This window comes from Syngnathoides biaculeatus, chromosome 7 (genome assembly GCF_019802595.1).
Source record: "Syngnathoides biaculeatus isolate LvHL_M chromosome 7, ASM1980259v1, whole genome shotgun sequence".
NCBI classification, from domain to species: domain Eukaryota; kingdom Metazoa; phylum Chordata; class Actinopteri; order Syngnathiformes; family Syngnathidae; genus Syngnathoides; species Syngnathoides biaculeatus.
Genome location: NC_084646.1, coordinates 18,111,593 through 18,137,520, shown reverse-complemented (window position 1 = coordinate 18,137,520; position 25,928 = coordinate 18,111,593). Strand labels below are relative to the sequence as shown.

At 40.8% G+C, this 25,928-nt stretch overlaps 1 protein-coding gene across 3 annotated transcripts in view; it reads right to left on the bottom strand.

Annotated features, from left to right (window-relative positions):
• ptprsa (protein tyrosine phosphatase receptor type Sa) overlaps nucleotides 1-25,166 on the bottom strand; it is a 246,696-nt gene extending 221,530 nt beyond the window's left edge. For all 3 annotated transcript variants that reach the window (XM_061824188.1, XM_061824191.1, XM_061824193.1), the window contains exon 1: nucleotides 24,844-25,166. The gene's annotated coding sequence lies outside the window, so the exon portion shown is untranslated. The remainder of the gene's footprint in view (nucleotides 1-24,843) is intronic.
• Nucleotides 25,167-25,928: the final 762 nt, after the last annotated feature.

Genomic DNA, 25,928 nt, shown 5'->3' with positions numbered 1-25,928 from the left:
TTTATAAATTAATCTCATCCACGAAATGGATGCACTTACCAATCAATGAAAGAACGCCTTTCTATGTCTGCTGACCACAATTACTGGATACACACAAGTAGTAAAACATTTCAGATGAGAAAAAAAAAACTTAATAATTTAAAGCTTATACAATATAAACTGCTCAATAGAAGACATTTTACTCAATATGCATAAAATCGTCTTCATCTAATATATGAAATGCAATACAAAAGACCCAATTTTCATGCTCTACAAGAATTCTCACCACCTGAATGGTTTTGGACTTTGGTTATCCAAAAACCCATATGTTCTGGACTATGTGATTCCCCATTCCTTAAGATTGTGCATACTTGGTGATTTAACCATAATTGACCTCCCAAATATTCACAGTCACTACTTGTTGCGTTAAGTGCGGTTAAGAAAACAATATTATTAAACTTTAAAATCAAACATCCATCCATCCATTTTTTTAGCTGCTTATCCTCATAAGGGTTGTGGGGAGTCCTGTCGCCTATCCCAGCTGTCAACGTGCAGGAGGCAGGGTACACCTTGAACTGGTTGCCAGCCAGATGGCAGGGCAGATGAAGACAAACAGCTGCAATCACAATCACACCTAGGGGCAATTTAGAGTGTCCAATTAATGTTGCATGTTTTTGGGATGTGGGAGGAAACCGGAGGGCCTGGAGAAAACCCACACAGCCACGGAAGAACACGCAAACTCTGCAGAGGCTGGGCTAGAATCGAACCCTGGACCTCAGAACTGTGAGGCCAAGGCTTTACAGCTCTTTCGCTATGCTACCCCGGTAATATTTTTTTAAAAAGCATCATTTCCCATTTTTCTTTGTGTTTCCAGATATCAACTTTGAAAAATATATTGTTACAAATATTGGTTTTATGTATGTCTTTTTTGGATTCCAGTAGACGTGTATACTTAAAATGGAACTGCACTTGAGGATACGAAAGGGGAAAAAACTACATTATCATCTCTTAAGATCTATAATAAAAACATGAGAACGCCTGTCTCAGAAACATTATACAAGATAGGAGAGAAAAGAGAAGACAAAGTTCTAGCACTGATAGTGCTTGACAAAGGAATCATTAAATCTTTGTTAAATTGATACAAAAGAATTATGACACAACAGGACTGGTGAGCAAATCCACCTCACAGTTCTGAGGATGAGAGTTCAAATACATAAGTGTATGTATGTATGTATGTATGTGTGTGTGTGAGAATGGTTGTCTTTGGTGGCCTGGAAGTGCAAAACCATTACCACAAACGGTAAAACACTAACATTTCTGAAAATATAAAAACAAAAGATGAAACACGTCAAAAACAACAACAAAACAAATTATAATCGGGGACACCCGGAAAGGAAGGGGCCCATTTTACAGCTGTTCTTGGAAATCCCACGACCGTTCTCATCAAGACCGCCTCGCTTCAACATGAGTGGTTCATGCATCCCCGGAAGGGTGGGCTACGCTGATGGAACGAGATGTCCATCCGAAATAGCGATTGTGTATTTCGACATACTGAGCAGCGAGCCTGGATAGGTGCTTGATGCTGTATATAAAATATATTGTACTTGATCACATTTCTTAAACTATATAAAAGATAGACTAAGAGTTTCTATGTCTCCTGTGATTGGCTGATGTAGCTGGTATATGTAGGCTATAGCATTGATAGGTGATACGAAAAAAGAATGAACGAAGGAATAATAACCATGAAAACACAACTTATTGTATTTTTTTAAAATGTTTTACAAATCAAAATCTGTTGATAGTAGAAACAAAATCACCTACATTGTTATATGCCACATGCACACAAAATCTTAAACAAAAAAAGGATAAGGAGCAATCACCTTTAAGACAGAGCGCCAACCAAACAGGGTTCTTTCAAGACTCATGATGTAAATTTTACATATGACGCCACATTGACTGAATAGAACTGGAAAGGCCCGTTGAGCAAGCCAGGGAACACCGACGGGGCCAGTGGCCTGTGAATTTGCTCAAGCGTCTCTTCGGAAGAGTTACTGGAAGATGGGGCATCAATCAGGTTGCAACTTGTACTACATCATATCGAGAAAGAGAGAGAGAGAAGGTGAGTAAAAAATCCAAATGATTAATGTGCCCTCGATGTTGTCAGCTAACCCTAACCCTAACCCTAACCCTAGAGATAGGAAGGCCCACCTCAGAGACCCCAGACTCTTGAATATACATTATGAATTAAAAATGTATTTGGTGCCCTTGGTTCTTACAATTTCTTGCTATTTTAAAATTTAACACAATAACAGTACAAATAAGTCAATTTAGGTTATTTTAGAAGAGTCTATTACAATTTTCTACAGTTTATTAACACACACACACACACACACATTTTTTTGCAAGCCCACAAAGGATGTGATTAGCTTCAAGGCCGCATGTTAACATAACCACAGCTCAATGCATCATTGATGTTCTGTTTTATTCTATGAAGCAATGATCGGCGCGTGGTAAAGTTTCACTGCTGTCTGCACAAGTCATTGGACCATGTTTTTCATGGATGGAGGAGAAACACAATGTAAATCTGTTCATATTGAAATTCAAACATGTAATGGAATATTTTAGCATCCAATCCAAATATAACGTGCAAAAACATTCAAGGTGCTGCATTCCACATCAGTAATCAAGTAGAGGCCATAATAAATAGGGTATGAAGCATAGTTACGGTGTAATAACAAGCATGGGTAAACGCCATATTTGATTGTCTCTGTTTGTTCCAGTGTCTGCTGCTCACCACTCATCTGTCATAATGTGAAGCACTTTCACAAACCACCTGTCAAACCAGCACTCTGTCAAGCATGCTTCTTTCCACATTAGTCACAACTCACTAGCTGTTTACAACAACTATTGAATGGGACATGTCACAGGAAGCAGCAGAAAAATATGTCGTGGTTTGGCCCTAGCTAGAGTGTTTTTTTAAGGGATGATCTGTCTGTTACTCTGTCCCAGTCTAGGAGGGGGCACCCCTGGCCCTGGGCCCCAGACTATCACTCAGGCTGATGTATAGGTCCACAGGGTACAAATGAAACCTGTCACAACAAGGGTAATGATGTCAGAGTCACTATAGCTCACCTCTGAAGGAGCACAGGGAGGGAAACGAGTGGTTAGGAGGGCTTAAGCCTGATGATGGAAAGAAGGGATGGAGGAAGAGTGAGCATATGGGAGGGATCAGGGGGGATGAGGTGGAAGAGGCAGAGAGCAAAGAGGACAGAGAGAGGAGGAAGCATGCCAAGGGATGAGAGTAAACGAAAAAAATCAGGAAGAAGCAATGGAGGACAGAGGGGAGGTCTAAAGAAGAGATGAGCAAATGAATCATTTCTTTGCTATACATGTGTGTACGAATGTAAGTTAAATGATGAGATGGAATAGAATGAAGACATTTAAAGATGGAAAAGAAAACTGTCAATTTATGTACTTGCAAAAGTTACTTTGATGGAATGAATGTGTGTTTTCTCCATCTTAATATCATATCCATTAGTCTCTATTGCCTCACCGTCGCTCTTTTGAGTCTCTCTCCTTCCTCCATTGTCATTGACGTCATCCTCTCTTTCACACCCCGCCCACACTGAAAGCTGTAACTTCCTGCATCCTTCCTGCTTTCTTCTCCTTGGCAATCTCTCTCCATCTCGAAATGAAGCCGCTAATGGATTGGAAGTCTTGTGGAAGAGGCAACAGTCATTTAAAGATTAATGTGGGTCCTGGCAATCTGAAGGGCATGTCACCACAGCCTCCTCGTGTGTCCAACAGAGGACAAGCACATGTCATCTCTGAAAAGATGCCCTCATCATTATCAACCATTAGGCAAAGTTCCCACAGGTAAGGACTACAGATCAAAGATCGTCTTGGATAATATGCGTCACAGGCTGGTTTTTCTTTAACTCCTTCGTTACCAATAAATCAATCCATCCCTCCATTTATTTTCTGTACTGGTTATCCTCACTACGGTCGTGGGTGTTGTGGCATTTATCTTGGATAACTCTGGACAAGAGGTGGAGTACACCCTGAATGGGTAGCAGGGAGCATATAGAAAACTATTCACACTTACATGGACACTTGACAATTTAACGTTATCAACTAACTCACCACGCATGATTTTTGGGATATAAGAGGAATCCAGAGTACCTGGAGAAAACACACAGGCACAGGGAAAACATACAAACTCCACACAGGCGGGACTGGTTTTAAACGTTGGTCCTCAGAACGGTGAGGCAGGTGTGCTAATCTTCCACTGTACATTAGAGAGGAAAAGAAATAATATACTGTACATAGTAACATATACTGCAGATTATCTACGAAATACATACAAAGCTTATCTCTTAGTTGAGATGCACCACTTCAATATGCTTCCTTGGCAACAATTCCTTTTCAGTACAGGCTTTGGCAGCATATTTGGGATTTAAGGACACAAATCTTCCACTGTACATTAAATCCAATGACTTCAATTAATTAAAATGGATATAGTTTAACGTATGAATATATTCTTCAATGTCTTTGAAATATAACCATTCATTGTGTCAGATAGCCAACATCTTCAGAAACTCAGAATGTCTCGCACCAAAATCACATTCCAATAAACAAGTAAATGAAGGCACAGTTCACAGGTAGATGGTTCACTTAGTGGAGAGGAAAAGAAATAATATACTGTACATAGTAACATATACTGCAGATTATCTACGAAATACATACAAAGCTTATCTCTTAGTTGAGATGCACCACTTCAATATGCTTCCTTGGCAACAATTCCTTTTCAGTACAGGCTTTGGCAGCATATTTGGGATTTAAGGACACAAAAGAAAAACAAAAATAACCTGAATTTTGTAGAAGTGTTTAAATGAGTAACTAGTTTTTGAAAAAAAGGCTAATAGCTGAATAGTAAACTTAGAATAAACGGGGGATTACTATACTGTACATGTCAAGTTAAATTTACAATTTATAAAAAAAATTGCAAAGGCCTATCTTTGTCAAATGCAGAGAATTGCCAAGAACAGAGACAGACTTGACAAAATCAATAGTGTATTGAGTTCCCGGGACTACAAACAAAGACGCACACAACAATGCAGAGCAAGTAAATAAGAATCAGAATTAATGCCAATTGCCGGAAAAGATATAATTTCACACGAAACTTTACATGCATTGCTACGTGTTGGCAACAGAGTTCAATTGGACTAAGCATTATGTGAACGATAGCATCTATCATTTGAAGTTAGTGTAGTTACACTGCAATAGTAGTATCTATTTTTTTCTTCAGGGGAAAGTGTGAGGGATTTATTTGTTGAAGTGAACAATGCACCTGGCAACCAACTGAGCGGTGGGGGCCCTTTTTGAGGTAACATGGTATACAGTGTTCCTTCAAAGCAATATTGATTAAAATGCATATTACAAGACATTTACACAGTCTACACCATTACTGGCCATTATTGTATGTTTTTAGAGTTAAAAAGTACAATCATTGTAGATCGTACAGCTTTAACATACCCCCCATATGTGTGGTCAATACAGCACAGACTTTATATTTTACAAGGGTGGTCCGGAATCTAACCACTCTCACACCACTGTCGAAGAGAAAGAAAGAGGAAACCCGGGTCGTCGTCAAAAGAAAAAGAGGAATGTACAGAGGCTACAACTGAGTGTAGGGACTTTGAATGTTGGGACTATGACAGGAAAAGCTCAGGAGTTGGTTGACATGATGATTAGGAGAAAGGTTGATATATTGTGCATGAAAGAGAGCAGGTGGAAAGTTAGTAAGGCTAGATTAGGAGCATGGTTTAAATTATTCTACCATGGAGTGGATGGGAAGAGAAATGGAGAACGGGTTATTTTTAAAAGGAGCTGGCTAAGAATGTCTTGGTGGCGAAGAGAGTATCAGATCGAGTGATGAGACTAAAATTTGAAATTGAGGGTGTTATGTATAATGTGGTTAGCGACTATGCCCCACAAGGACGATGTGACCTAGAGTTGAAAGAGAAATTCTGGAAGGAACTAGATGAAGTAGCTCTGAGCATCCCAGACAGAGAGACAGTTGTGATTGGTGCAGATTGTAATGGACATATTGGTGGAGGAAACAGGGGGGATGAAGAAGTGATGGGTAAGTACGGCATCCAGGAAAGGAACTTTGAGGGACAGATGGTGGTGGACTTTGCAAAAAGGATGGAGATGGCTGTAGTGAACACTTATTTCAAATATATAACATATAGTGACCTACAAGAGCGGAGGTAGAAGCACACAGGTGGGTTATATTTTGTGCAGACGATGTAATCTGAAGGAGGTTACTGACTGTAAAGTAGTGGTAGGGGAGAGTGTAGCTCGACCGCATAGGATGGTGATGTGTAGGATGACTCTGGTGATGGGTAGGAAGATTAAGAAGACAAAAGTAGAGCAGAGAACCATGCGGTGGAAGATGAGAAAGGAATAATGTTCTGCGGCCTTTCGGAAAGAGGGGAGACAGGCTCTCGATGGACAGCAGAAGCTCCTGGAAGACTGGACTACAACAGCAAAGGTCATCAGAGAGACAGGCAGGAGAGTACTTGGTGTGTGTTTTGGTAGGAAAGGGGAGAAGGAGACTTGGTGGTGGAACCCCAAAATACAAGCAGTCATACAGGGAAAGAGATTAGCGAAGAGGAAGTGGGACACAGCGGACTGAGGAGAGGCAAAAGGAGTACATCGAGATGCGACGTAGGGCAAAGGTAGAGGTGGCCAAGGCTAAACAAGAGGCATATGAAGACATGTACACCAGGTTGGACATGAAAGAAGGAGAAAAGGATCTCTACAGGTTGGCCAGACAGAGGGATAGAGATGGGAAGGATGTGCAGCAGGTAAGGGTGATTAATAATAGCGATGGAAATATGTTGACTGGTACCAGTAGTGTGCTAAGTAGATAGAAAGAATACTTTGAGAAATTAATGAATAAAGAGAATGGGAGAGAAGGTAGAGTCGAAGAGGCAAGCGTGAATGACCAGGGAGTGGCAATAATTAGTAAGGAGGAAGTTAGAAAGGCACTACAAAGGATGAAAAATGGAACGGCAGTCGGTCCTAATGACATACCGGTGGAGGTACGGAAACAATTTGGAGAGACGGCTGTGGAGTTTTTGACCAACTGTTGAACACTAGGGGGCGAAAAGATGCCTGAAGAATGGAGGAAAAGTGTTCTAGTTCCCATTTTTAAGAACAAAAGTGATGTTCAGAGCTGTGGAAATTATAGAGGAACGCAGTTGATGAGTCACACAATGAAGATATGGGAAAGAGTAGTGGAGTCTAGACTCAGGACAGAAGTAAGTATCTGCGAGCAACAGTATGGTTCCATGCCTCGAAAGAGTACCACAGATGCATTATTTATCTTGAGGATGCTAGTGGAAAAGTACAGTGAAGGTCAGAAGGAGCTACATTGTGTCTTTGTGGATCTAGAGTAAGCCTATGACAGAGTACCAAGAGAAGAACTGTGGTACTGCATGCGTAAGTCTGGTGTGGCAGAGAAGTATGTTAAAATAGTACATGACATGTATGATGGCAGCAGAACAATGGTGAGGTCTGCCTTTGGTGTGACAGAGGAATTTAAGGTGGAGGTGGGACTGCATCAGGGATCAGCTCTGAGCCCCTTCCTGTTTGCAGTGGTAATGGATAGGCAGACAGATGAGGTTAGACTGGAATCCCCTTGGACCATGATGTTCGCAGATGATATTGTGATATGGAGTGAAAGCAGGGAGCAGGCAGAGGAACAATTAGAAAGATAGAGACATGCACTGGAAAGGAGAGGAATGAAGATTAGCCGAAGTAAAACAGAATATATGTGCGTGAATGAGAAAAGTGGAGGGGGAAGAGTGAGGCTACAGGGAGAAGAGATACCACGGGTGGACAACTTCAAATATTTAGGGTCAACAATCCACAGCAATGGTGAGTGTGGTAAGGAAGTGAAGAAACGGTTCCAAGCAGGTTGGAACAGCTGGCGAAAGGTGTCTGGTGTGTTATGTGACAGAAGAGTCTCTGCTAGGATGAAGGGCAAAGTTTATAAAACAGTGGTGAGGCTGGCCATGATGTTTGGATTAGAGACGGTGGCACTGAAGAAACAACAGGAAGCAGAAATGAAGATGTTGAGGTTCTCGCTTGGAGTGAGCAGGTTGGATAGGATTAGAAATGAGCTGATTAGAGGGACAGCCAAAAAGTTGGATGTTTTGGAGACAAGGTTCGAGAAAGCAGACTTCAATGGTTTGGACATGTTCAGAGGCGAGAGAGTGAGTATGTTGGTAGAAGGGTGCTGAGGGAAGACATGAGGGCAGTTGGGGTTAGAGAGGATTATGCACGAGATAGGCTAAGATGGAAAAAGATGACACGCTGTGGCGACCCATAACGGGACAAGCTGAAAGGAAAAGAAGAAGAAGTCCGTAATCTAGCCACTAATAATTGAAGGTATACGGTAAAATGTGTTAGAAAGTAAGCTGACAAGGTGGTACGCTCCTGCACTCATCATGCCTCGCAAGTTTTACAGTTTAAATGTGATGTATGTGGAATTTCAGACAACCAGTTCACAGTAACACTTGAAAGGTTTATATTTTTTAGTTGAGTACATTTAATATTTTATGCAAAAAAAAAAAAAAAAATCCCTAAACTGTGTGGCGCAGAGAGCATAAATATTATTCTCAGGTGGGAGTTGCACCTCAAGGCTGGGAGCATTTGTTTTAAACATTTTTTTGGAGAGTTCCTGCCCACCATATAGAAACCAACTTTATCATAAGGGCAGAATATTCTGTCATACAACTCTAGAGTGTGAATGAATCGGATAGAGTTAGTTGTAAGTTAATGAAAGGAGATGGTGTACATCTTTTGTGTTTAGCGATGAGTGCTAAAATACAATATGTCTTTTTAATCAGTCCAACCATGATCTCTGTCCAGAATATTGCAAATACTGTATTATACGCTATAGAATCTTCTTCAGAAAAATTACTTGTCTGGCACCTAAATGATGCCTCCATCAGGTTCCAGTACGTTTGTATCTACGAATGTAGGATGAAATTGTGATTTGCAGGGCATTGAGAGGGTAGTGGTTATTTTGCCAACTTTCATGCAGCTAACATGGATTCAGTTCCTGGTCATTGCCTCAATACTCAGATATTGGAGGGCTTAATTGCTGGACCCAAGCCCAGAAAAATTGGAAGGTTGCATGAGGAAGGGCCTCCAGCATAATATTGAACAAAAAAAATAATTTCAGTTAGAAAAATGAAAAGGAATATTATAATATAACATTGGTAGAGGTCTAATGGGCTACGATGGTAACATCTAGCCATGTTTTTTAAAAAATATTTTCCAAGGGAGTCGCTATTTTCCTGGAATGACTATGCATCACAACTCGGAGCAAAGCTATTTAAAGTCAGTTAAGGTGAACAAAGCGATGAAACATTCCTGAGTCAACATCATTTTGCTTGTATTTTCCAGCCAAAACAGCTTTCAGCACGTTGCTTCACACTTGGCTATTCACTCGCTTGATTTCTATCTCAATAACAATAGCTCAGACAAAAGTTGAATTACTCTTGTGAGGACACAACAATCTTAAAAGAAAAATGATTCGGACCATCAGCTTTTAGGCTTTCCAGTTTGGGAAGCCTTTTATCAAAGATAATCTCACACTTTCTGAAGTACATCAAAGTACAAGCAATCCCTAAAGTCAATGGCATATATGATTTTCATGCGAGGGTCATGAAATCATACGTGCCACCTTTCAATGGCATTGTCTTCATCTGTTTTGGAGGAATATACTCATCTTTTCCAGGTTAAAAAATACCCTGGTAACAAAACCAAAAGGTGAAAGAATGTTGTTGCCAAATTACAAGAATTAAACTGTGAAATGACCCATAGATGACTGGCTGGCAATCAGTTCGGGGTGTATTCTGCCTCCTGCCCAAAAATAGCTTGGATAGGTTCCAGAACTCCCGAGCCTTGTGAGGATCAGCAGTGTAGATAATCCATGGATACACACTAAGATTGCAAGTTTATTTGAAAAATAGATGGACCTTGCATGTCATGTTGGAACGGGGAGGCGCCAGCCACAAATTGTTGGGGGAAATGAATTGCTCAAAAGCTGTCGGTTAGCTAGGGCATTCAGAGTTCAAGTAATGCAATATTGCAATATTTTGACAAAACAACTCATTTGTACAGTTTCACCGGTTTGCATCAGTTATCCGATTTAAGCACTATGGCCTTTTGCTCTATAAGCTAAATGTTGTGACATAGAACCATTTACACTCACACCTACAAACAAGTTAGCATCTTTGATCAACCTACAATGGATGTTCTTGGGATGTGGGAAGAAACCGGAGTCAACAGAGAAAACCCACACAGGCGCAGGGAGAACATGCAAACTTCACACAGGCAAGGCCAGAATTTGAGCTCTGGTCCTCAGAACTAAGACCAATGTGCTAACTGGTCGCCCACCATTCCACCTGACTCCAAATAAACATTTCACATTATTATTACTACAGCGAAGTTAGTGAAACACAAAAGGTGTTTTACTGCCAAAACTTTTGGCCCTGACTGTAATTTTGGGGAGACCTGATAAAGCATCAAAAACAATGAATTTTGGGAAAATAGCAACCCTAATCTGAAAGCCCCTTTTATGGTTACTCTTATTCATTTATCATGTGTTTTTACAAGTCAGTTATTTGTTTTGTTTGTTATTCACCATCCTTGTGTAAAACAACCATATCAATATCAATCAAAGCAGAGAAACTGCATAATGTGGGTTCTTAGACAATTGGGTGAGGACAAACCCCACAAAAAAAAGGGCGGGAGAAACAATGGAAGTTATTACAAGGCAATAAGGATGGAAAGAAGTGGATGCAACACTAAAGGAGAGATAGCAGTAAAAGGATTTAAGGAAGAGCTCAAGATGGAACAAGCAAGAAATACGAGAAAATGATGGATAAAGGGCATGGAGCAAGAATTAACTTAATTGACATGAAGCAGAGATGGGGAGAGAGCTTTTTCTGTTCATGTCAGTTAAAGCAGAAGTTGAGATGTTACAGGGGATGTTTTTGAGTCAGTGGCAGAAGGGTTGACTTTTCAGCTCACCTTGTCCGTCTCCTGTCTATCTTCTTGAGAGTTTAGTCTAGCTGTGCCCTACCTCAGTCTACTTATTTTCTTTTAAAACTGAGTACAGAATGCTGTGACCTATCTCCTCTTGCTCACTCACAGATGCACGCTGTTTGAAGGTTAGAAGGGTGTGTATGTGTGCGATGGCAGAGATGAATCAAAGTGATGAACAGGGCATCTTTGAAAAATCGGCAGCCTTATTTGGGGTTCGTCGGATTTATCGAGAAGAAAGTGATGGAGGGCATCATTCTGCCTTTTCCATCTGGACAAAATGGAGCACGGTGGGTCAAAGAAATTGTCCACGTTATCTTGTTCTGCAACTTTGAAGTCTTGGAGTAGTAAAAGTGGAAAATATTAATGTGGAGGAAAAAGTCAAAATGTTGTGACAGGAAGGAAGAAAAAGAACAGACAGTCAATGAAATTAATGACTGACTGTTTCAGAAGAGAAATGAAGGTTACAACACTCACCAACAATCAGGGTAAGGACCAGTGAAAAATATGCCCGATGTCTTTGTGGCACAGCAAGGGGCCGTACTGTCCCAGTTCGTATTCATCCAAAACGCATTTCCTTCCCTTATAAGCAAGACAACATTGCCCTCCAATGACTTCAGGTCACTCATACATTTTTTCCAAATGTATTCCTGTTGAATAAGTTATTGCACTACAGTCTTTGTGGTTGAAGAATTTCACCCAAATACAAAAAGGCAGACCGCCACAGCCAATTACTAAAGGATGGCAAAACCAATTAAGGAATAAATGACATAACTTTAGAGTATTCTCATTTAAATATAACAGACAATTACACAGGGTTTCATATTTAAATTTCCAAATATTTAGTACAAGTGTTTCACCTCACCACATTCCATGAGAGATTTTTGTGTCTCAGAAGTAAAAGAGACTAGGATTTATGAGAGAAAAACACAGTAAGGGTAACAAGCGTGAGAAAAGAGGGAAACGGCTGATGGGGAATAAGAAGCAGATAAGTTCACCTCTCATTAGCTCGCCTGCCACACACTAGACCGCATGCAATGCAGAGTCCAACAACATGAATTAAACAAAAAGCCAACTACCTCAAAGGAAAGCGGCTCTGCCAGCACTTAGCCAGGCATCATAAACAACCAGCTCGCATTTGTCACTGACTCTTCACCCAGGCAAAGTGACAGCACAAATAAATTAAATAGCCTTCTTTCTCTCAGCATTCTCCTCCCGCTATCACACCTGGTTTAAGCTAAAGATGCAAGCTAGCCGACGGTGAATCTGCAAAATTAAGTTCTGCACACAGACAGGCTACATCTCATTAGTTTTACCATCTACCTTTAGCAGTAAGAAGGACAACAGTGGCATGTGTCTTCGACTTTCTGCTAACAAATAAACTGGCAATTCAGAAGGAAAAACATGATACTTGAAATATCTGACAAAATTCTCACAAAAGAGTCTCAAGGACACAAATTAATAGAGCAATTGTCAAGATATTGAGTATACATAAGTAACATTTAGAACTTAAGTTGAACGACAGAAACAGTGGTGTACCATCAGGGAAGACCCAGGACATGTACACATGAAAAAAAAAAAAAATTTTAACAGGGTCTCAGGTTCCACCATTTTGTTGCCAATATCAAAATGAATTTCAACATGCTTAATGCAAGTGTTTCCAGGCGGCTAGAGGGAACGTTGCTTCAAGTGGTAAAGATGGCTTCTCGGAGGTCATTCACTGTCTGGAACTGATTTCACTTTTGGTTAACATGCCTTGCCATGCATCCCCAAATGTTCCAAAATCGGATTTAGATCAGGAGAACATGCACGTTGATGCAAAAGTATCAAATTCATCCCCTTGAATAAGTCCTTTGTCAGGCAGGCTTTGTGAACTGGATAAAATTTTGTTGAGAAAAATTATCACACAGACACCATGCTCAGTCATGAAGGCTGCCCCCCCTGCAACTTCTCCACATGGTTTGCCGCTATTTGACACCCCTGCACAACCTGAAGCTCCCATGTCAAAGGAAAAAGCCCCCAAGGTCATGATGCTGGTCCCTCCACTGTGCCATGTAGAAAACCTCTCAAGTGGCATGTCCTTGTCATGCCAGTTCATTGAAAGCCTTCAGGACTGTCAAAGTTAAACGTTTTTTCTCAGAGAAAAACTTTCTTGGGCCTTTCAATGTCATATGTTTGGTGCTGTCTTGCAAACTGTAAATGTGTAACTTCATGCTGTTAACGAGGAGAGACCCGTTTGGTTCTTAAAGCCTTTCGCTCACAGATGCCTGCTGGTTAATGGGCTGCACTCGGCACCAGATATAGGCTTAATTTTGGGAGAGGACAGCCAATCAGATCATCTGGCTCACCTCCGGTGAATTTTTTTGGGGTCTACTGCTTAATTGTATTTATTCCGTAACCCTCACCCTCACTCAGGAAACTGACTGTCTTACTGCATTCAACCTCAGCAGTGGAGGCCCGTTGTGAAAGGCTTCACTTATGCTCAAAAAGTCAATCATGTTTAAAAAGAAAGCTGTTTTTTGCCTGCAACTGAACTCACGGTCTTCATAACTGTGACAAAGACGCTCTAACGAGTCACCCACTGTGCCGCCTAAAAAGTAAGAAATACAATTTTTAAAAATGCATCAGAAAAACAAATACACAAGTACAGTACAGAAATATGAAAAAAGTACTTGCGGTAAATACAGAAGTATTTGTACTTCGTTAATTCACACCTCTGCAAAATAGTGGATATGGAAATTTATACTTCCCCTTTTGTTGACATTTTTCAGGTATGAATTAAAGTCCACTGTGGGAAAATGGCATTACAGCCCTGAAACCAAATTTATTGTTGTTTTTTTTTTTGTGCATGATACGACAATATTTGTAGGTGATATTAAAATGAAAAACTTTTTTTTTTTTCCTTTGTCTCTTTTCACCACTTTCCCACTGGCGCTTTCACTCATGATTATAATACAAACACCCCCATTAGTAGTGGGGTTTGACTTTTTTTAAAAACTGCTGGTGAGCAAGCCGCCAGAGAAAACACAGGTTTGTTAATCAAGCGAAGACAAAACAATTACTAGAAACCAATAGTCAATGACTGTGGACCAACAATAAATTCCAAGTGTAGCTGTTTTAGAGATCAGCAAGTGGGGGAGACATAAGGTCCTACTAATTAAAGAGAAATCTGCTAGTATGCCATCTACAGCTAATAGCTTTGCTGCTACACTATTTAGCCCATCTGATTAGACTGCTATAGCCATTCCAAATGTTCTCTCCAGACTGTTACTAAATTAACAGCTCCCTTTTCTTTGAAGGACTTTGAATTTCATGCATGATTTTTCTCATGCAAATGCTGGCATTTAAAATTACATCATATATGGGTTTGTAAAAGATAAAGTTTGGGTAGTACTGTGATTAGCTTCTTCAGGGTGTACCCCGTCACCTCACCCCTGCGGCTCAGGAGATGGATGGAAGGTTCAGGTTGTGGGTTTGACCCTCAGCCTCTGTGACTATGTCCAAGTATCCTCGAGCAAGAAACTGAACCCCCAGTTGCTCCTGATGCTGTCTCAAAAGTGGGTGAATGAGGAAAGTGTGAAAACAAGTTGAGTGTCTTGAATATAGAAAAGTGCAATGGAATTTGAAGCACAATCTAGTACGTAGTATAATGTTTTGGCTATTGCATGTACACAGAGTAATGTAAAGAAATTTTCACACTATGTTTTACCATTTTCATTGCCAGAATTAGACCAAACAAGAAATATTTTGTATGGTTTTCTAAGGAGAAAGTCCATCGATGTACACTACCAGGTCAAAGTTTGGACACCGTTTCTCATTCAATCATTTGCAAAATGTTTGACTGCTCTATTAATTGGAGATACACAATCTCATTTGCCAATTATTGTGATGATAGGATGAAAGGAACCTTCTCAAAGTGTATGTCTTCAGTCATTTCCCTCTACAGCAAACATCGTAATTTGTCTCCTCTTGATCACATACAGTATTTGGGTACTTGAGTGGGTGACTTGTGGACATTCCAAAAAGGTGTTGAGAAGAAACAACAGAAACTGAGTTCAGTAATGAACTCCGGGGGAAATCAGGTAAAGCATAGCTGTCTGGTTTTATGAGAGCTGCGTGCAAGCAGAATAAAACCGACTTTGCACACTAAGGAATTTATCATATGTAGAGCAGCTCTGATTGAACAGCATTGGGATGCTGCACGTGGTACCACACAGTGCTTTAGGCAAGAATTGAAATCTGAAGTCTCCAAATGATCCTTTTTTTAATTTTTAATTTTGTTCTTGGAACAGGTACGATAACTTGCTGCAGATATACCACCATAATAAAACCTTAGCATAGCAGAAGCCTGTCGGAAGCCAAGCTCAGACATCTCCACTTAGCACAATAGGAACTGTAACTCTGACCTGATCAATAGTTGTTCATGACTTGCTTTTAAATGGTCCCATCCACCATCCTCTTCCTTGATGTACATCGCTGCCTCATTTCCAGTCATCTCTTCCTCATCTATAATTCTACACTCTTCTTCATGACTCTCATTTTACTTTAGTCAAGTACCCGCCCCATGCAGCCCTTAATGCTTCTTTTGTTTACTACACACTCCAATTCTTTTTTTTCTACCTTCACTTCTCATATTGTACAACCCAAGATATACAGGAAAAGGCATAATTTCTTTGTCATCCTTTATTGCCTTCCCAGCATCTTTATGTCCTCTCCATATTCTCATAATTTTATGTCCTTCTTCCTGTCATCCATTTCATTTTTTCCTCTTTTCTGTGTTGGAAAATACCTTCATATTCATGAGGAAAGTGTTACTTTATTGGCCGGTGGATGCTTGAAATCTAATCCAAAATCAATCATGTAGCACTCTCCTGTTGCCACGAGTAAAGCCTGGTCACTTTAAGAAAATCTGTACCAATATCTTGTCCTGCATCTTCTACAATGTTTTTTTTTTTTTCTGTCTCCTCTGCTTTCCTGCAAACCCGAGTTCACAGGTTTATCCGAGCACATTGTTGCATCTCAACGGAAGCTTGCACAGCATTCTGCCATTAATAATTGAAGAGGCCCCACATGGCCAGGCACACTCAGTCTAAATGGATTGTTCTGGGAGAGATCAATGCTAGTCTGTGAGGGTTTTATTGGGCCCTGCAGAAGGAACGCACAAGGACATTGTGAATGCTTTCCTCTCTGTCTTAATTCTGTCTTGATATTGCATAACTCCTCCTCCTTCTGCTCACCCTCAACCGGGAATCTACTCCCTGACTGATGCCTCACAGTACAAATGGAATTAAACATAGATGCATTCTCCAACTGTATGAATCATTCATCGTTTATAATGTCTTTTGCTATGATGATGGCTAAACAGGACAAGACAGTGTTTTCTCTTTTTTTGCTGTTCTTGGATTCATTATCATCACCAACCTGACAGGACAAATTCACCGAAAGACTAGAGGAGACACGACAAAGGATAGAAGAGGTGGGAGAACGTAAAATCCTCCCGTGACCTTCAAGACTTACAACCCTCGGGGCTGGTTGGTGGCCGCACATGTAAATACTCCCAGCAGGACTCCCCAGCGAGGACGTTTGCACACCTCTCTCAAGGAGCAGTTTCTTAATTGTCCACAAATAATTGGTTTGTTACTTAAACCCAGAACCGTCTGGCTACAGTTTATTTTAAAGATGTGGAGCTAGCATTGACAAAACCCTCAAGAAATTAAGTGCTGTCAATGTCAGATAATTAACAAATGATTGACAATAAAGTTGTATAATACCGATTTCAATGTAAAATTTAATGACAATCCTTTGATCATGAACATTTTGTGGCAATGTCCTTCTGATTTTTATATTCATAAATCAAGAGTTTAAATGTTTATAGGAGCCATAAACAGGCCATTCCTCGATGTGCACCTTCTGAGCTCAACATTTTTTTTATAAAACCAACACATGCATCAGATGATGACTGACAAAAGGAGTCTTTACATTTCTGGTACTGAATCAAGAAATATAAAAAAATAGATACTGGTACGAACCTTACCAAAATTTCAACAACAACTGATAATAAAGTCTTGTACCAATCCCTGCAATGCAAATAGTGTCATGAGACAAGGTGTATGACCCAAATGCAGGACTCCAAGGCAGTGAAATGATTTTCTATGGTGGGAAGGGTATGGGGGGGGGTAATTCCAAGCAGTGCTTACACGCAGTCCAACCAAAGGGACAGCACAAAAATACAGCAAAAGGTAAGCTTCAAAAACATGAAAATGAGGTCAGATAACTACTAGTCTAAAACAAGACTTTACTATACTTGTCTATGGTGGCACAGGAACACTGGAATGTGGCAACAAGGCAAATACTCACAAGAAGGCCGTAACTCACGATAGACTGCCACAATCTCTCCAATGTGTCATACAACAAGCTAGCAACTAGTAACACAACACACGAGGCTTAAATACGTTCCGTAATTAGAGCCAATGAGGCGCAGGTGAGGAGGGCACAGGACAGTGGGCTGGCCATGCCCCTGACAAATAGACATGCTATAGGCTGCAAGTAATATTGAGATGCCTCAAAAACATTGTCAAGTGTTAAAAAATAATTTCCAACAATCGTTCCTGTCCTTGATATCTCCTTTGCCCTTTATAAGCCACAATACATGTTAAGATATTCAAGACAGTAAAATTAGCAACACACAGTCACAACAGTACGAATGCTCGCCAACGAGCATTTACATGAATTTGTCGCATTTTTACAGACGTTTGTGTAATAAATGAAGGGTAAACCTTCTATTGGTTTCATAATAGAACCCCCAAGTCCTTCCTATAGTGAGAGCATTCTTGAAATAATTTAATCTTTGTGATCATTCTGCACTTTCACTTCCACTGCTATTAGTAAGTACATAAATTAAGCACTCACACAGACACGCACAATCTATTCTGAAGTGACATGATGCAACCTTGACTACAGTATAGAGGTTTGGAACAATTAATCTGATCTATGACTCCCATTGCAATCGTGACGTGCTCTTTTAAAGGTGACGGTAAATTGAGACAAGGTTCACCCCCTACATCAGCCTTTTGGGAATCCTCTGAAACCAATCAAAGTTTAGTTTTTAAAGACCTCTTTTCCAAAACATACATTTCATATCTAATACAAATTATTTAATTCTCATTTTATTTTATTCTGAGAAACATTTTTCAAAGATTGTTTTTATTTCATTCAACAATTTATTGCCATGAGCTGAACATGTTGAACAAACTATAAAGGCACACATCAATACACAAATACTAGTGTGTATGAATTGCAATTCAGTTACACTATTATAAAACCAGTTCAGTTTTTCACATCTTTTGTTACATTTTTTATTTTGTACGCTGTCAACAAAACCACATCGTAAAGTTCAGTCAGAATCAGAATCATCTTTATTTTGTATGTCAAAAACACACAAGGAATTTGTCTCCAGTAGTGGGATCTGCTCTCGTACGACAACAGTCAATTGACAGAGAATACTTTGGAGACATGAAGATATTGCGAGAACAGTCATCGATCAATACAAGGTCATAATAATCTGGCAATGATGGTACACTTTTTTTTTTGTTGACAATTGTCCAAACGGATGCAGACTCGTCTAGCGGTCAGAGCAGTTTGAATGCTTCATACTCCATAATCCACCAAATTGATCATTGTGCAAAGGGCGTCAAAACTTCAAGGACTACATGCAATTAAAAGTCACTTGTCATGCAATAATCTGGGTCAATGGCCATCCATCCATTTCCTAAAATGCTTATCCTCACGAGGGCCACAGGAGTGCTGGAACTAATCCAATCTGTTATTGGGCAGGAGGCAGGGTACACCCTGAACTGGCTGCCGGCCAATTGCAGGGAATATGGAGACAGAGAACCGTCGCACTCACAACCAGACCTTGGTACAAGGTCTCCAATTAATGCTTTTTTGTTTTTGAGATGTGGGAGGAAACCAGAGGGCCTGGAGAAAACCCACGCAGGTACGGGGAAAACATGCAAACTGCACACAGGTGGGGCCAGGATTTGAACCCTTGTCCTCAGAACTGTGAGACCAACAGTCTAAACCTGCGCCTCTGGGACAATGTTGATTGTGTAAATGTTACAGATACTCCTCAGTTGATTAGTGCAGGTGCTGCTCAGGCACATGAGTGGCCAGAATTAGTTAATAACAGATGGTGCAGTGTGGTGAGACTATTACAGTGAGTCCACGAGTAATGTATTATTGGCCCAGCAGAATATGACAACAAACTCACGATAAAAAATTTACAGCATGTTGCAATTGAATTGCAAGTTAGCTGTTTAAGTCAATTGCAAGCTGGTGGAATGTCCAATAGTTTTGGTTTGCATTGTTTGGTGGTGCCTACACAAGGGAAGGAGCTGGAAGTATTGGTGACCAGGATATGGAGAGTCTAAGAAGATTTTGTCTGCTCTTTTATTAGTTCGGGTTGCGTTATTGAGGGTCGGTAGGGGGGTAACGACAATCCTTTCAGCAGTTTTGATTGTCTGTTGGTGGTTTTTTTTTTTTTTTTTTTTTTTTTTTGTGGCAGGTCCAAACCAGACTCTGATGGAGGTACACAGTACTGATTTGATGACTGCTGTGTAGAACTGTCTCAACAGCTCTCGTGGCAGGCTGTGCTTCCTCAGAGGCCTCAGGAAGTACATCGTCTGCTGGGCCTTTTTGAGGATACAGTTGATGTTGGTCTCCCACTTCAGGTCCTGAGAAACTGTAATTCCGAGGAACTTGAAGGTCTCGATGATTGAAGCAGGGCACTTGTTGGAAAATGTGAAGGGCAACTGCGGACCAAAAGATGTATCCTGGAGTCAACGATTATCTCTACAGTCTTTAGCGTGTTGAGCTCCAGGTTGTGTCGGCGGAAAAACAGCTCTAGCCTCTCCTTTTCCTGTCGATATGAAGACACGTCACTGTCTTTGATGAGGCTGTGGTGTCATCTGCAAACTTCAGGATCTTGAAAGTGGAGTGCTTTGACGTGCACAGCTTTTACAAACTCAAAACCTCTCTATGCAATAAAATGCGATAACGGAACGCATATTTCCAAGTCTTGATGATTCTACATATATACTGGTATGCATAAATTCAAAGCAAGCATGGTTATCATTTTCATAAATAGTTTCTTCATAAAACAAGGTTGAAGCTTCTAGTCTGTTACTTTCCAGGGAATGGATCTTGCATCATGTGCTCACTCTTTTTGACATTTAAGCATGTTGCAAGCAAGTATGTACACATCAAATCCATTAAAGTGTCAGGCTTTACAGTGATCCCAAACCAGGTCAGTGTTCATGGAAAACGTGGTGAATGGTGCATTTTGTGGCCTCATTCTGCTAGTCAAGGCCTTCTCTCAAGTATGGGCAATTTGAAACGACAAATTCTTCTTGAACAATTCCAAGGGAATCTTCTTCCACCTTTTATTTTTAACTAGCCCAGAAACATTTAAATATGAATTTGAGTACCATACGTTTCATAACTAGCTTAGCTTGAGAATATGGCATACAGAAATTGAACAGAAGGATGAACGCAATCAAAATACTCAGTCACATTATACAGTAGCTTTAATGGAGTATTTATGTAATGAGTAACCCAAAGTAATTCAGGCTTTGACTTGCTCCCTGCAATTTCTTCAGACCAGCGACAGCCTTTATCTGTTTATTTACACAGAGCAAAATTGAACGGCCTTTTTTTTTATGTTGGTAAATGCCTGAATTCGTGAAGGCGAGGTTGGGTTGAAATAGGAAATTCAGAGATTGACATTGTACTGCGCCTATTTTCCAACTGTGCCAAAGGCGGCAGGGGGGAAAAATGGGAAATAATAACCTGCTTTTCACCTGGAGGTGACAGCTAACAAGCGTGTAGATCTCTCCTACTACGCAGTAAACTGACAAAGCACTGTGGTCATAAAGAAGCCTTTTCTTCTTTATTTCTGGTCATCCAGGTTTTGACGTTAGGGTGATTATCACAGTTTTTACCAAAGCACTATTTTTCACTAAACTGAAAAATCGTGTTTCCCGGTAATTTGATCATGTACCTCTATATCGGTGGCACATGATTAAAATGTTGTAAACTGACATAATTCATTCCTTTGCCTATAAAGTAATAATAATAATAATGTCAGTTCACCACATGTGAATCATGTGCAATGGGTGTATATGTTTGAATCAAGGATCAATCAATCTTTTTTGTCTCTGTACAATGCACAATGTTACGTTTCTACTTCGCACCATTGCAGTAGTTCAGTTCACTTGGTAAAGCTAGACACGTCTGTCCATTGATCGGTCCACAAAAGTGTTTCAGTTATATTTCAATGGAATCCTACAGAAACACAGAAAGGATAAATGAAGTAAAATTACAGTAGTGTCCAACATAGCCAAGAATGTACACTTGCCTCACTTGTTTACACTTACTATCAACACGTAGAAGTACTCTACGTTTATCTTCAATGTTGAGTTCATGTGCCAACAGTATGTCTGACCCCTTTTTTCTTTTGAGCCAAAGCACATATTGTAACATTGTAAAGCCAATAAAAATCTCACAGCATACGACTTAACAAAATTGTCCCAAAAATTAATATACTGAAATAAAGATGAGCACATCTCAATTTACTTCCTCATTGGCTCACTCAATGTGAAATCTGGGCCTGTTACACTGAATACCAAGAAATTTTTGGGGCGTTTTGATGGGAACTGGTTATAAAAGCCTTCTGCCATCTAGTGGAAGAGCATTTAACAAGTAAATGCTCTGACAGTCACGATATGTCACTGGCACAGATAGATGATAATTGTGCATTTTTATCCCAATCAAATGAAATTGGATAGCTTCACCCATTGCTGTAAATACAATCTTGATAAGGACTACAGTAAATAATGATACTGCAGTGAACCGAATGCACTGGGTCGCTTAGTAGAAAAGAGTTGTATTATTTCATTTTCAAGCACTATTTGGGTTTTGAGACTCAATTTTTATGCATGGGCAAGGTCATAAGAAAATGGAGGACTAATGGCTCTTTCCTTAAGAACGGTCATTTGGGAATAATACTGTATATGATAAGGCCGACAAAAGCTTTTTCTCAAACAGACCTTGTATTTCTGAAAGTATATGCCACAAAGAAAATGCAAATTGCTGCATGTCCTCCAATTTTCTGCCTGTATGAATATATCCTTTTAATTTACAGTAGCAAATAGATGTACTACCCCCTGTCTACAAATCCCTCATTGAAAAAGCGAGCCATATCCATATCCGGCCATTACCCCCCACCTCCCCATTTGTATTGTGTTCCATATATACCACCCAAAATCAGAATGACCACACACTTGGACGGCTCGAAGGACCTTGAGGACCATGACGTATAGTTCATCTTGTAAACGTAATAAAACTACACTTGCGTGTGTGTGCGAGGCATTTTTAACAGTAGCGGCCTCCGCCGCGGCCCAGAAACAATCTTGGCTGTCCATCTTGTGACAGGGGAGCATGATTGAGGCGCATTACAACAAGAGAAAACAACGGATGCTTGAGCATGCCCTCCAATCACCCATCTCATACATAGAGAGCGGCTGCTTGATTGATGGCAAGTCAAGTATTGTGGATGGTGGAGACATGCTTGGTTGCAGCCAGCTTGGAAAAGCCACATCAAACTATAGTGGTACCAAAAAAAAAAACACCCAACTAAGAGGTACAGAAACGAATAAAAGCAACCTTAAAATCTCTGAGAAAGATATATAAAAAAATATATATGTCCAACATAATGCCAGGAGAGGGGACGCTTCATAAAATGTATCCACACCATTAAGTCTGCAAGGACCCTAATGGCTGGCCGTCCACAGGCTTCTGTGTTAAGGCAGCAGTGATGGACTCGCTTCTGTCGCGGTGATCATTGTGTGGCACCACATCTTCATCTCGACAAGGAAAGACTTACATAGACATATCCCAGCTCGAGCGATCGCGAGAATTATAATTCAAACTGAAGCTCTCACATCAACCAAATCATATCTTGAAAAAAATATATATCCAGGGTTCCTCTTCTGCCTTTACGACATGCATCACAACAATAATAATATTAATAATGAAAAAGAAAAGAATAGTGAGTGCGTATACCCCATCTCATGCATTACATCATCTGTTGCCCACATGTTAACGACTTCGCTGCAGGAGGCCAAACTTTTCGGTGTAATTGAAAGTGAAATACGGAAAAGCAAAAAAACTCAAGAAGCGTATGATTGGTTGCCAGAATAAATCTGAGGTCGCATAAATCAGAATACAGAATATATTAGAACGGGTTGGACTATTTCCAGGAAGGTTGGGTGCAGGCAGGCATTGAGGGAGCATACTAATCCACTGGTGGATGTTACATGTCTTGCTCGGATGCCTCCTCTTGGGCATCATAGCAATGAGGTGTTTGTGGTGGGGGGAGGGGTGCGGGGGGCGTCGGGGGGGCTGTTGTTGGGGGAATCAAAAATTTTTCATGACACAGAGCATAACCGAAAATTGTAACACACAGCAACATCATAAATTTGATTACATTACATTGCGCCTGTGAGCCATTCCCAGGCACTGTAAAAATCTTTAACTGAGTTACTGCAGCTCCAGGGGGGGAGAAAGAATAAAGCCATTTCCTTTCTAACAGCCAGGGTGGTGGTAAGATATTGTTCTTTGGATTTTATGAGCTTTGTGGGCACTCATTGCTATCACAGCGATAATTAATTCATTAAAAATCAATATTTTGTTTCAAGAAAAGTGTTAATGTGCACTGTAATCATTATTTTATAATTAGTCCCCTGTGTGCACAATTTTAAAATATCTACTTGTAATTCTAGTGATCTACATAATTATTGCGATGCACTCGTGCAAGTTTGATCCAAATAGATCAGTCAAATGTGTCATCAGTACCGCATCATCACACATCATACAAATGAACCACAAGTTCTGTTTCATCGTTCACTTGGAATGTTGGGGGAGCGAAAAGGAAATGATCGAGGTCATGGGATGTGTACCTCGGTCTCTTAAGTCCACCCTATGTCCACCTGAGGCTCCACTTAGATGCATGTAGACATCGGGAAGGGGAAAGAAGATAAAAGCACTGCTGAGATCCGGGGAGGGATTGTTGGGGGAGCGACTCATGTAGATTTCTCTGATTAGAAATGACCAAAGAAAAGAATCACAATCCAAAGCGCATTCACGGCTCGATTAAAAAGCCTTTGTTCAAATTTATTTTACTTTTTACACACGCCTCTGCCCCCAAATATGCCTCAAAACCAACTGGCAAAAGAAAAAAATAAAAAAAAAAAAAACGGGAAACGGGAAAATACGTGGAGATGTATATTTGTCAATCATGAATATATTTTTTGTGAGTGGCAGAGAAAAGCCGATTCCGCTAGAACTGGCTTTTCGGAACCGCTGCTGCGCCAACATGATCTGCGTCTTTCGCTTGTAGAGACGCCAGAAGAAGCATCGCGGCGTTCGGGGCACACGGGGATCCATTTGGCAGACATTCAAACACGTGAACCCCAACAAGATTTGAAAACACGATCCCCCTGCGTGTGCGCCTTGGGTGCGGGATTTTGATGTGCATGCACGGCGCAATTGCGCGCAGAGAAACCGAACGGGTACATGCCTAACGGTCAATTTCTGGAGAAGAACATGGGCTGGACTCCTTTATCCTTTTCAAAATTCCATAAACGTGGATGCAAAAGTGGACACGGGGAGCCTCCTTACCTCTTCCTTTGTAGTTCTTGCGTTAAACCGTCACATCTTCATTTTTAAAATCAGCAGTAATCCTCGAGTTTTTTTTTCTTTCTTGTTTCTTTTTATAACATATATATATTTTTCGTTGTTCAAAAGTGTGTCCCAGTGGCAGGTCCGGTCGTTTCACCAGTTCAATACATAAGTATGGTTAGCTATATCTAGTGAAAATCCAAGCCGGCGCAGGTTGCTGAGGACGCGCGTCGATCAGTTTTTCGGCAGGAGGAGTCGCTCCCTCAGCACCAGTCGCCGTGCGCTCGCACTTAGAGGAACCACAAGCGAGTCCGAGCACAGACTGAGCGAATGATGTCATGCGTACTGGCCCTCCCCACCTCATACAAGTCCCACTGTCGCTTTCTTTCATACGCGCCTCTTCCCTTGGCGTGTTCTTATTCACTTATTATTGCGGGGGGGGGGGGGGGGGGGGGACCAAAGACAAAGGATAAATACTGGACAACCTTCACTGTGCGACTGTTTTCATGAACAATGAATAAATGTGCCACCGGTTTCAAAATAGCGATTGTCGAAATCAGCAGGATCACACAGACGCCTTGCACGCATTTTTTTTTGACGGCGCTCCACTTGACGCGATGAAGTCACACCGTTCCCCACGCCTCGTTGGAGGTGTGGTCCAGTAAAGCATCCCCAGAACCCCCCCCCCCCCCATTTGCTATAGTCACCGTGAGGGGTGGGGGCGCGGGGATGTTCCATGTGCCAGGACCGCAAACCGTTTAAAAAACCTTCCTCTTTAACCGATGCACGGGGAACATCTTACAGATAAAGCTGGCCTGAAAACGACAAAGGTTCACGACCAACATTACACTGCAAAAACTTCGCACTTAAACCAGTGCATATGTGTTGTATTTATTTCTGTGCCTTTTTTGTTTTAGTTTTGACAAAAAAACTTTGAGTGACTGCTGAAAGACAACCAGTCAATATAACCACAAACTGTCGTCACCGAAAACACCAAACAATATTTCTCTGCAAACATTCATCTAGCCATTTTCTTTGCCACTTATCCTCACAAGGGTCGCAGCAGTGCTGGAGCCTATCCCAGC